Genomic DNA, 14,349 nt, shown 5'->3' on the forward strand with positions numbered 1-14,349 from the left:
CCATCCATCAGGGTTATCACTGCCACATACCAGCAATCATTATGTCGTATTGGCATTTCATCAATCACATGTCTGTATTCCCCTTTCGGAATTTCACATTTTATTTCTCATAATTTGATATTCATATTGCGGAATTAACAGTGCAATATTCACATTTCACATATCCACATTTCCCATGATCATATTTCTCATCTTCATATTGTAGAATTAACATTGCAAAATTTTCATTTCACATATTCACATTTCAATATCAATATTCTCAATACATTTCGTCATTTCAATGATAATTCCTTAGTTCATAATTCATTTCATCTCATACTATCATATACATATCTTATTTCACAATTACTCAATATTTCTCAAAACACATTTTCACATTTCACCTTTCTTCATTTTCTCAAAAAATACATTTCCTCCACATTTCACTTTCATCATTTTCCCACATTTCAATTCTCATATCAAAACGCATTTCAGTATCACATATTTCATAGGATAAACCATTTAACCCAGTTTATAAATTTCTCAATATAAATCATATGCTACACAAATTTCATCTGATATTTATATCATAATAAATTTCAGGTAAAATAACATACGTAATTTATTCCCTTTACCTGCCTTACTGAGAGGTCCACTGACACCCTAGATCTATCACTCCTCAGTGTTCCCAACTCAAAAGCCTAAAAATCACATTTTTACCAAATTAAACAACCCAACTCTCGGAACAAATATCATTCAGAAATCCTTAAACTCGATATACTTCAAATCAACTTTAAAACCTTTAAAGTATCTAATTTGCCCTGGTTTTGGGATGGTGCCCCAAAACTCCAATATGAAAATTTACTCCACCTATGTTGCAGAAAATCTTCCTAAGAACCTTATGGCGGTTGCCGGTCGTCGATTCAGGCTTTAACGAAGCCGAATACGAAGAGAGAAGGAGAGGAGACTGTGGTTCTTGAGAGAGAAAATGAGAGAGAGAAAAATCATACTCTAAAACGAGGGTTTCCAACCTTTATAACCCGACATTCGTCGATGAATTCAAGTGGTTCGTCGACGAACCCATGAAGACACTTCGTCGACGAGGGGTCTATTTCGTCGACGAACCTGAAAGTCCTAAAATTCCCCAAACTCTCAGTAATCTCTCATTGATGAGACATGTGTACCTCGTCATCGAAATCTAAGGGACATTCGTTAATGAGGACCCTAGGTTTGTCGATGAAGCCCTGTTTTTCTCCCTTTTTAAAATCCCCTTTTTCGTTCTCTTTCCTTTCTTTTATTATTTTATTTCCCAAGTCTCAACATAATATGCTTGTTCAAGTTTGTTTATCATGTAAATGAACAAGCTCACGAGCCCTTATCGAACAAAACTATCAAGATGTTTACTATCAATTTGGTTCTTTCTAAAGAATAAATGAGAAGAATGGAAAATTGTAATTCTCATTACAATGAATCAAACGTGAACACTACGTCGTTGAGGAGGATACATGTTGGGGTATTTAAACAAGTTTACAAGATATAGTTGAAAATGAAGGACATATCATAAATCCCATGAAATTTGAGATAAAGGGATATTAAGGATCCTATAGAATCTGAGATATTCGCTGATTTTATTAGGAGTCCATAAAATTTGTATTGTTGACATATATGCTCCTTTAATTCTTTTTGAATCAATACGCTCTAATTTGTTAGCATATATGATCCTCAGACAATTGAATTTTGGTTCTTTGATACTCCTTAGACTTTATTGTGACAATTTGCCTCGAATCTTTGAAATTTTAATTTTCAATAGACAAAATTGTCGACGATTTGATGAAAAAGTCAACGGTTTCCTTCTGAGTTTGTTTCTACCTGAAACCGTCAATGTAACTGTCGACGGCATCACTCTCATTGACTGTGTCGAGCTATGATGCATTGTTAATACCCTCCCGCTAACTTTGACAAGGCTGGAGACAAAGTTTTTTGTAAAAAAATAATGAAGAGCGGCCTTTGAAAGTGTAGATATATTCTGTGATTGTTGTGTGATCTTCTTTCCGAAGGTAGGTGGTCTATTGACGTAGAGAAAATTCACGTTCTTGTGATTTTTGAGTATATGCATTCTTGAAAGCCTCCCACACTGCATTGTGTCGAGACCAACAATGAGTCCAAGAGTTTCCTCAGAAAGTGTCCCAATGATCCACCCTCGAAGGATACGGTTAGACTTTTTCTATGCTATGAAATATTAATTGAGGAATGGTGCCGACGAGTCCGAGAGTTTCCTCAGAAAGTATTTCAATGATCCACCCATGAAGGAGATGGTCAGAATTTCGCCATGTTATGGTGTAGCATTGAGAGATAGTGTAGCCATGGTGAAAGGTAGAAAAAAAGAACTGAAGATAACCAGGAGGCATGGATAATGCAAGAGCTGTGATTTTTATTTTTATTTTTTTGACATAGTGTTCACAATGGCTTTCATACCACAAAGAAAAAATAAGAAGAACGGAAAATTGTAATTCTCATTACAATGAATCAAATGTGAACACTAAGTAGTTAAGGAGGATACATGTTGGGATATATAAACAAGTTTACAAGATATAGTTGAAAATAAAGGAGATATCATAAATCTCATGAAATCTGAGATAAAGGGATATTAAGGATCCCATAGAATCTAAGATATTCATTGATTTTATTAGGAGTCCATAAAATCTACGTTGTTGAAATATATGCTCCTTTAATTCTTTTTGAATCAATATACTCTGATTTTTTAGCATATATGATCCTTATTGTGACAATTTGCCTCGGATCTTTGACATTTAAAACTTCAGTGGACAAAATCGTCAACAGTTTCCTTCTAAGTTAGTTTCTACCTAAAATTGTCAATGTAACCGTTGACAGCATCACTCTCATTGAGTGTACATAGCTGTGATATATGCAATGTCAATATCCTCCTGCAAACTTTGCCAAGGTTGGAGACAAAGTTTTTTGCAAAAAATAATGATGAGTGGCCTTTGAAGGTGCAGATATGTTCCGCGATTGTTGTGTGATCTTCTTATTGAAGGTAGGTGATCTGTTGACATAAAGAAAACTCACATTCTTGTGATTTTTGAGTATACGCATTCTTGAGAGCCTCCCACACTACATGACATGTGTCGAGGCCAATGACGAGTCCAAGAGTTTCCTTAGAAAATGTCCCAATGATCCACCCACAAAGGAGATGGTCAAACTTTCACCATGCTATGAAAGCATCTGTTAATTGAAGAATGATATCAACGAGTCCAAGAGTTTCCTTAGAAAGTGTCCCAATGATCCACCCTCAAAGGAGATGGTCAAACTTTCATCATGCTATGGTGTAGCATTGAGAGATAGTGTAGCTATGGTGAAAGGGAGAAAAAAAAAAAAAAACATAAGATAAGAAGGAGGTGTACAAATAATGTAGGAGCTATGATTTTTTTTTTTTTTGACATAGTGTTCACAATGGCATCTGATACCGTAAAGAAAAAATGAGAAAAAAAATTGTAATTCTTATTACAATGAATGAAATGTGAACACTAAGTAGTTAAGGAGGATACATGTTGGGGGTATTTAAATAAGTTTACATTGAAAATAAAGGAGATATCATAAATCCCATGAAATCTGAGATAAAGGGATATTAAGGATCCCATAGAATCTGATATATTCACTTATGTTATCAGGAGTCCATAAAATTTGCGTTGTTGACATATATGCTCCTTTAATTCTTTTTGAATCAATAGGCTCTAATTTGTTAGCATATATGATCCTTAGACAATTGAATTTGTATCTTTGATGCTCCGTAGAATTTATTGTGACGATTTGCCTTAGATCTTTGGCATTTAAATCTTCAGTGGAAAAAACTGCCGACGGTTTGATGAAACAGTTGACGATTTCCTTCTAAATTTGTTTTTACCTGAAATTGTTGATGTAACCGTCAATAGAATCACTCTCATTGAGTGCGCCAAACTATGATGCACTGTTAATATTTTTGAAACATCTCATTTTAAGAGATAAGAGGTTTGGTTAGGGAAAAAAATGTGAAAAGTAACTATTATTAATACTCCCTTAAAGTTTTTTTTTCCTTTCAAGCTAGCCTGTTGACTAGGACCATTGGCCTTATAACTAAATTTATGTTATGGAATTTGAGTTAAATAATTCTAGACACAAATAGTCCCTACTTTCAAGCCCACTATAGTCTATCAAGTCTAACTCGATCTTGTGAAACTAACCCATAAATAATTCTAATTCAAACCTATTAAATAAGCCCAAATTGAGTCACTCATGAGCCAAAACGAATCTCAATGAGCTTTTATCAATTTGAAATTCCAAGTCACTCGTGAGTGGTTTGGTTTGTTTGCAGCCTTACCCATTGGGTCTTAACCTATTTTTCCACCCCTGGCAAGTATGGCCCAACCTACTATGAAACTTCTATGTTAATTGAAGTTAGGTTTCCTAACAAGTATTGTAGAGACCCGAAAAATTGAATCAATGAGGAAATAAAGAAAAGATGGAAATTTGATTTGGTGTAGACCAAACCGTTGACATTTTGTTAGGAGGCTTGAAAACCATTGACGGTTTTGTGTAATCGCGCTCCAGTAACAGTAAAACGGTGAAAAATGGAGGGGTTAAAATCCAAATCGTCGATGGTTTGAGAAACTGTCAACAGTTTCGTCTGGCAATGCTGAATAAAATAAATTCTGCAAGCCATTTCATGTGATTAAAATCAAAACCTCTCTCTCTCTCTCTCTCTCTCTCTCTCTCTCTCTCTCTCTCTCTCTCTCTCTCTCTCTCTCTAAAATCCTGCTGAAATCCTCTCCCTTCTCTCTTCAATTTCACTTTGATTATAGCCCGATTCAATGATTAAACACTACCATAGGGTCCTAGGAGCGACCCTTAGCAAATAATCGGAGTAAATTTTCGATTTAGGCATTCCAGGCACCACTCCAAGGCTGAGGTAAGGGAGATGAATTATTAGTTGATTTATAGTTCAACTAGTTATTGGAGTATATGGGCCTCGGGAAATGTGAACATGATTATAATTCTGGAGTTGAGTTTATTAAACTAGAGAAATATGATTTTAGGGTTTTGAGTTCCGAAACGCCACAAGCATGAGTTTAGGATCTTCGTGGGAGTTCTCTTAATAAGCAGATAAGGGGAATAAATTATAACAGATATTTTTGGGAAATTAACTGGTTTAATCTCAACCCAAATATATTTTAGATGACATGCTGACAAAATTTTATTAGGTTTTTCCCAAAATTAAACCATGTGCTACAATGATAAGGATAAAATGCATGCTAAAATGTTTTGAAAGGATGAGTGAAAGTCAACTAAACATTTAATCATCATCCTTATATGAAAATGCATGCATAAGTACACATACAGGGGAGTTGAGCTCCATCATTAAGAAAAAAAAATGCTTTTTATATAACACTCTTGTAAATTCATGTGCATCGGATCATTATTTGTTTTTGGCCTAAGGCTCTTGTAAAAACCGTGAGCATCATATCCCATTTGTTTGAAATATGAGATGATATGGATTATTCTTGGGATTTATGAACTTTGCATGTCTTATATTGTGGTTTTCTTATGCACATGAGTTCTACTGGAATAAACTTCCTGGATGAATGAAAATGGCTTAATCTTATATCCATTAAAAGCATTTAAGAATTTAAAACAGTTTGCTTATACTGTTTTGCAATTATCATCCTTAATTGGTATAAGCAATTGTTTGCATCCAAGCTTGCTTTCAAATTGAAAGGGGAAGCAACTTAAATTAGAATATTACAGATCTGAATATTTAAACATATCTCATAGTAATCATTGCTATACTTTATACTTTGTGAGAATATTTTTTTTTTATTCATTGTGCGGTGCATCATCACATTATCTTTTTGGATTCTAAAAGAAACGCTTATTGATCCATACTGGACTGTTTGAGTTGATAAAATTACTGTAAATCATTTTTTGAACTCAATCAGGTCATTTTTATATAGATTTTTTTTTGGAAAATGCTCCACTTTCAAATGGCATGTTGCCGAAATTTCTAAGATTTTTTTCCAAAACTATATCTTGTATTTAAATGAGTATTACTCATTACTTACCTATATGCTTCAATTCTTTTATCTTGGCCCTTTTTGCTATTGCCAAAAGGGGGAGAAGTAGAAAAAATTGGATAAACTATTTGATTGCATGTCTTTATGCTGGTGCTTTAAAATTTTGATTGCATGTTTCATGCTTGTGCTTTAAATTTTCTTTATGCATATTCTCAGGGCACTTTTGCATAAAGTATTTGTCATCATTAAAAAGGAGGAGATTGTTGACCTTATAGGTCATATCCCATTTTGATTATGATAAATACCTTGGTATTTAATGTTTGCCAAGTTTGTGTGCAAGATCAGTCTTGCATGAATTAGCAATATCATTTGGTGCATATGGAGACTCGAAGGAAAAATGAAGACCAAATTGTTTGTTCTTGTAATTTATACTTCATTCATTTGGGTCTGTAATAATTTATATGGTCTATAATAATGCATTTGCATGCATGATAGGGTTTAATGCTCAAAGACCATAGAATGACCTTATGGATCACCTTCGATCGACCGACGCTAAATTTTTGGGCTTAATTTAAAAGTTTAGGTCATAGACTAACTTTAGGTCCCCAAGCACCTCATAACAAGTCCCCTATAACTTAAAAGTTATACCCATGTGAACAGGGGTGACTTCTGATAAAAATCTGGACCTTAAATGAACATTGACAAGGCCTCGGTCGACCGAATTACCTTTTCAGTGTACTTAATTCAGTCAATTAAGCCGTACGGAAGTCAATAGTTTGACTTCGCACAGTCAACCAAACAATTTTTGAACAGGCCATCAACGGTTGACCGAACTGCCACGTGCCTGACACCCCAACTGTTCGGTCGACCAAATTTTAAGTTCTATTTGGCCACGATCGACCGAATTGTATGAATAGTCGACCAAACTTTTTGTTGGTCGACCAAACAGCGAACGGTTCAAAATCACCCGAATACGGTCAACCATATTCTCTGTTGAAAAACTCCACGTTCGACCGAAGCTTCTAAAGTGGTCAACCAAACCCTTAATATGGTCAACCGAAACTCTCGAGTTGCCATAATTTTTACCACGATAAACTGAGGTTAATTTTAATTAACCTTCATTAAACATTTTCCAAAATTCCTCCTATATCCCCAATGGTAATATTTTTTAGGATATCTATATATACCCATTCATTTGGAGACATTAGCAAATGATTAGAAATATAATTACCAAAAATTCTCTCTGATTTTTCTCAAGCCCATATTGCTTATGCTTCATATTTCTAGACCAAATTTTTAATACTCTCTTATTTTATTCTTGCTAAATCTTTTTCAAAACAGAGAGTTATATTTTTTCTTGGGCTCCTTCTTGCATTGCAATTTAAAGTAAGTTTGATTCTCACTTGTGTGAGGTTACATATATTGCTCTTGAAGCTTTTTACTCTCATTGTCTTGCATTGGTTGACAGTTTTCTTGGAGAGTAAAGTTAGGGTTTTTCTCAATATATTTGATTGATTAATATTTTTTGAAAGGAACTCTTGTTAGCTTCTGAGTCTTGGCATCTTCATTGCCGGTTTCGAAAGCTTGCTTGCACAGTTCGATAAATTATTTTTGAGCAAGTTTGGTCCCTAAATCTTAGTTGTGCTTATACTAAAAAATATTGTGTTGAGATTTTCTCTTTGAGATTCAAAGTTCCTTTGATATATACTGATTTTATTTGTCTTGAATCAAAGGTAATCTCTCTCACGTATACACACATATATACATTGTTATTGAGAGCTAACATAGTGTTTTAGCAAATCTCACTTGAGCATTAAATCCATATCAACTATGAGTGCATATTTATTTGGACTGTATTGTGGTGTATATATATATATGTTTGTGTAGAAGCCCTTAAATTGTACGTAAAATTTCATATTCATTGATTGTATTCTAAGCATGGCCTGAGGGGGTTTGATCCAATCCGTAAGGATCGGTAGAGCCTTCTTCGGCTCGCAAGGAGAGTTTGTAAAGGTTGAGGTCAGCCCTGAAAATTTGACCTAGTTGTAAACGGTGCCGCTCCACCCGTTAAGTGAGCAATAATGGTAATTCTCGGGCTTGCGAGCTAAGGCGGGGACGTAAGCACTTTTGTTGAACCTCGATAACATATCCGATGTTATTTTTACTATACTCACTTTTCTGTGCATGCTTGGTTGATTTAATTGTGTAGTTTAAATTACAGCTGCATTTATTGGTTTACCTTATTATCTACTCTAGATTGACCCTAGGATTGTGAAATATTGATGCTAGATAATTGACCTAGGGGATAAATTCTTAAAAATACCAATTCACCCCCCCCCCCCTCTTGGGATTGCACTAAAGTCAATAGCCCATGGAGTCCAGAACAGGCTGCGGTAAGTCAATCGTACAACAGACGTGAACACAGTTTTGATCTAACCTAGTAGGCCAACCACGGTTAGGTCTCGCCTTCAGACTGCACAAACTGGTCATGTGAGGTGAATACATGACAATGTGATGTGAATATCCTCAGGATGGTTACTCATTAAATACGTGATAATTATATGACAGATATGATAAACAACCATGAGTTACAGACACTTTGGGTTATATACTAGTGGATGATCATGAGTTAGAACTTATTTATGAAAAATGAAAATGAAAGATAATTGTATATCTCATATATAATGAACAACCATGAGTTACAGACGCGTAGTGATATATGGTGGTGGATACTCATGGGCTAGAATATGAATATGGGGAATGAAATGAGGAATGAACAGCCATGAGTTATAGATGTGTTATGCTATATGCTGGAGGATACTCACGAGTTAGAATATGAACATGAGAAATGTTATGAAAACCTATGAGAATATGAGCTAGTATATGATTATGAGAAACGAAAGCTTATGAAAGCATATGATATATGATTATGAGAAATGATATGAAAGCTTATAAAACTATGTTATATATATGTGTGTGTGTGTGTGTGTGTGTGTGTGTGTGTGTGTTTGTGATTATGAGCACATATCTGTATATTTTTCCCAATTGATATATTCATTTAAATGAATGTGTTATGAAATATTAAAACTCATGTTGCCACACACTGTCAATAACTTATTCCATCTTACTGAGAAGTGTCTCACGTAGAATTTAAACATTTCAGGAAACCAAGACAGACAAGCAGAGAGAGCTCCGAGGGAGAGGAGACCATAGTACCCTAGTAGTCAAGGTAAGCGTTTTTGAGCTGAGGATGTGTTTTGTATAACCCCCAGAGTATTTTGTGGATTTTTGGGGAATGTATATGGATTTTTGTATGTAAGGATGAATAGAACTCTAGTATTTGTATTTGGGATGGTGTATATATTGACTTCCACTGTTTGGTATACTTTTATGAGATGGATTGATCACATGGTACCCTATTTCGGGTCGGGTCATGTTGATATATGGTATCAAGGATATGTGGTAAATGATAGAATATTATTGTTTATTATTGTATGAAAAAAATGGTAGAAAATTGGGTTGTCACAGTTTGGAATCAGATCCTAGGTTGTTAGGTTCTACAGACTTCAGCGGAATACAATACCAGAGTATAAGAATGGATTTTGATGAGAGTAGATGAGGGGTAGACCGGAATTTTAGTTAGTCATTGCTGGAGGATAAGATTGAAATTTAGGGTTCTATCTTGCCTCTTGGAGGCAGGAAATTCCGTGGTGGTTTCTGTGATTTTCCTGGGGTGATGATTTCAGGAAAGTCATAGTAAACTATCATCAGTTCTTGTTTCAAAGTGGTAAGACTGAATCTTAAATTGGGAAATATAAGGATGTTAAGATGAATGGTTATAGGAGAATACCCTATGGATTTTAGTCAAACTAGCGTATTGGTCGTGTTATGATGAAAAGGTTTTAGGACCGTTTTGTTCCATTTTCAGGATGGACCCTGGGGATGGTGATATGAATGCTGGTGGTGGTGATAAGGCAGGACCTTCCAGTATGAGTGGCAAAGATTCTAATGTAGTGCTATGTAGTGTCACCCAGCAAGTGATGGCAGAAATGGTTAGGAATTTAGGGGAACAAAGTTGCACGATTGAACAGTTTACGAATCCAGCGTCATTTTTTGGAGGGGTTGACCCATTCATGGCTAAGAGCTGGGTCTAAGAGATTGAGGAGACGTTGGCAGTTCTCCTGTGTATTGAGGAACAAAAAGTATCATTCACTACGTTTAAGTTGACAAAAGAGGCTAAACGCTAGTGGATCAACGAGATTTTTAAAGGAGCAGAGGCCTGTGCCTATAGCCATAACTTAAAGCCGCTTCAAAGAATTATTCTTCGAGCGGTATTTCCCTGTTACTACTCAAAATGCCAAAGCAACAAAATTCTTGAATTTGACCCAGGGGCGCATGATAGTACAACAATATGCCGTTAGATTTATCGAACTGTCTTGATTTGCCCCCTACATGGTGTCGAATGAGAAGAAGAAAGTGAGGAAATTTGAGGAGGGCCTAAGACAGAATATTTATGAGTAAGTGATAGCATTCCAGGCCCAGAATTTTATAAAGATAGTAAATAAAGCTACAGTAATAAAAACTAGCCTACAAAGAGGTGTTAGGGCACAAAGCTAGAAGAAGAGCCTACGCCTCCCAATTTTTAGGCAGGTACCAGCCAAGGGCCTTAGAGGAGGCATGGTGGTAGGGGAGGTCAGAGACAGGGGATGAGAGATCGAGTTGTACAGGGCAGACTATTGTACCCTCCCTGACCTAGGCATCATATGGGTCATCCAGGAGATTGTAGGATCCGAGAGGTGATTTGTTATCGATGTAGTCAACCCGGACACAAAGTACGAGATTGTCACGCATCATTGGGCAATGTGCCTTCTCCTAGACTATACCAAGAAGATAACCAGGCACCCCCTAGGCGGTTAGTAGAGGAATACCGCCCCAGCGCGGGTCTATGCTCTGACATCGGGAGATGCTGAGGCGGCAGGCGATGTAGTGACAAATATTATTTCAATTTGTTCATATAAATTTAATGTTTTGTAGGGTGACTCACTCCTTCATAGCCCTAGAATTCATCAAGATATGTGATTTAGAAGCTCAGCCACTAAATGCCAACTTATCAGTGGCTACATCAATCAGGACTGTAGTATTGTGTAGGATGGTACTCAGAGACTATCCAATCTGTATTCAAGGGAGGTCCTTGCCAGCTAATTTGGTAGTCTTGGATATGCATGGTTTTGAGATAATCCTGGGAATGGCTGACTAGCTAGCCACTATGCCAACATTGACTGCTATTAGAGAGAGGTAGTATTCAGACCTCCAGGAGAGCAGGAGTATAGATTTGTGGGGTCATGTGTGCACACCCTACCACAAATGTTATCATCCATACAGGCGAGGAGATTGCTTATGGAGGGATGCAAAGGATACCTAGCCTATGTAAAGGAAGCATTGGAAGGGGGTTGAGGTTAGAGGATATTTCGATAGTGAGGGATTTTCCTAATGTGTTTCCAAAGGATTTTTCGGGATTGCCTCCTAACCATGAGGTAGAGTTTGCTATTGATCTAGCTCCAAAAACAGCATCGATTTCTAAAGCGCCGTACTGAATGGCACCGGTGGAATTAAAAGAGTTGAAAGAGTAGCTATAGGAATTATTAGATAAGGGGTTTATCAGGCCCAATGTGTCGCCTTGGGGAGCGCTAGTATTGTTTGTGAAAAAGAAAATGGGTTTATAAGAATATGTATCGATTATAGAGAAATCAATAAAGTGACCATTAAAAATAAATACTTGCTTCCCAGTATTGATGATTTGTTTGACTAGTTACAGGGGACATAGACTTTCTCGAAGATTGATCTACGATCTGAGTACCATTAAGTGAAGGTCAAGGTAGTGGATCATCAAAAAATAGCGTTTCGAACTCGGTATAACCATTACGAGTTTTTGGTTATGCTGTTTGGACTGACAAACACTCTTGTTGTGTTTATGGACCTGATGAATAGGTTCTTTCCTCAGTATCTGGATCAGTTTGTTGTAGTTTTTATTGATGATATTTTGGTGTATTCAAAAATCCCTAAAGAGCACAAGAAACATTTGAGGATAGTTTTACAAGTGCTGAAAGAAAGAAGGTTGTATGCAAAATTCAAGAAGTGAGAGTTCTGGTTGAGGTAGGTCACTTTCCTCAGACACGTGGTATCTAGGGGTGGCATTTGGGTGGATCCGAGCAAGATTGAGGTGGTAGTGGAATGTAAAAGACTGAAAAATGTGCAGGAAGTCAGAAGTTTCTTAGGATTTTCTAGATATTATCGCCGATTTGTAGAGGGATTCTCTAAACTGTTCAGCTCTTTGACTAGATTGACTAGGAAGAATGCAAGGTTTGAATCGATAAATGAGTGTAAACAGAGCTTCCAGGAGTTGAAGTAGCGACTGATCACTGCACCGGTTCTGACAATTCCTTTAAGAGAAGAAGGTTTTGTAATTTACAGTGATTTGTCACACAAAGGGCTCGGGTTTGTTCTAATGCAGTGGGGGAGAGTTGTAGCATATGCTTCATGACAGCTCAAAGAATATGAAAAGAATTACCCTACCCATGATTTGGAGTTAGCAGTGGTGGTTTATTTGTTGAAAATTTAGAGACACTATTTGTCTAGGGGTAGGTGTAAGATCTTCGCAGATCATAAGAGCCTAAAGTACTTTTTCACATAAAAAGAATTAAATATAAGGTAGAGGAGGTGGTTTGATTAAAGATTATAATTGCACCATTAGTTACCACCCAGGAAAAGCTAATGTGGTAGCTGATGCTTTGAGCCAGAAATCAATGGGTTCATCAGTATCAGCAATGGTGACTCAGCATCCGATCATAATGGATTTGGAAAGACTTGGGGTGGAACTTGTAGAAGGTAATCACCAGGTGTCCATCGCTAATTTGGTACTTCAGCCCACCTTACAAGAAAGAATTAAAGCTTCCCAGATAAAAGGTGCATAATTATTAAAGATTATGGATAAAGTGCAGAACGGTCATGCAGCAGAGTTTAATATCTCAGATGATGGAGCTTTGAGGTTCTGTACTAGACTTTGTGTGCCTGCTAATTCCCAAATTAAGAGAATTATTTTCGAGTAAGCGCACCGATCCCTTTATACAGTGCACCCTGGAAGCACTAAGATGTACAAGAATCTTCGGGAGTCATTTTGGTGGAGTAATATGAAGAAAGAAATCGTTGAATTTGTATAGCAGTATTTGATGTGCCAGCAGGTGAAAGCTGAGCATTAGAGACCAGTAGAATCATTACAGCCACTTCACATCCTCGAATGGAAGTGGGAGCATATTTCGATGGATTTCATCTCAGGATTACCACCGATGTTGCATGGACAAGACACCATTTGGGTAGTTGTTGATCAATTGACTAAGACTGCCCACTTCCTTCCCATCAGAGTTAACTACTCCATGAGTAGACTAGCAAAGTTGTACATACAAGAGATAGTCAGACTACATGGCGTGCCAGTGTATCGGACCGAGACCCACGATTTACATCTTAGTTTTGGAAGAGTTTGCAAAGAGTCATAAGGTCTCAGTTGACATTCAGCACAACATTTCATCCTCAGACAGATGGACAAATAGAGAGGACTATACAGATACTGGAATATATGTTACGAGCTTGTGTGCTAGACTTTGGAGGTAGTTATGTAGTTTATACCATTGGTTGAATTTGCTTATAATAATAGCTACTAGGCTAGCATTGGGATGGCACCATACGAGGCATTATATGGTAGGAGGTGTTAATTATCGTTATACTAGGATGAAATAGGGGAAAAGCAAATTTTGGGGCCAGAGTTGGTACATCAAACTCATAATAAAGTCAAACTCATTAGAAACAAAATCAAAGCAGCTCGGAGTCGGCGAAAAAGTTATGCAGATACTCGCAGGCAAAAGTTGGAGTTTGGTGTGGGGATCATGTATTTTAGAAAGTTGGACCGATGAAAGGAATTATGAGATTTTGGAAAAAGGGTAAGATAAGCCCTAAATTTATTAAACCATTTGAGATATTGGAAAAAGTGGGTCCAATTGCCTACAGGTTAGCATTACCACCAGTTCTGTCCAGAATCCATGACGTATTCCATGTATCGATGTTGAGGAAGTACGTCCCCGATCCCTCACATGTAATTAGCCATTAGGCACTGGAGCTTAAGGATACCCTATCATACGAAGAAATACCACTGTAGATTTTGGATTGGAAGGAACAAGAACTGCGCACGAAAATGATCCCATTAGTAAAAGTACTCTGACGTAATCATGCAATTGAAGAAACTTCATGGGAATTA

The sequence above is a fragment of the Malania oleifera genome, chromosome 6 (assembly GCF_029873635.1).
Source record: "Malania oleifera isolate guangnan ecotype guangnan chromosome 6, ASM2987363v1, whole genome shotgun sequence".
Lineage (NCBI taxonomy): Eukaryota > Viridiplantae > Streptophyta > Magnoliopsida > Santalales > Ximeniaceae > Malania > Malania oleifera.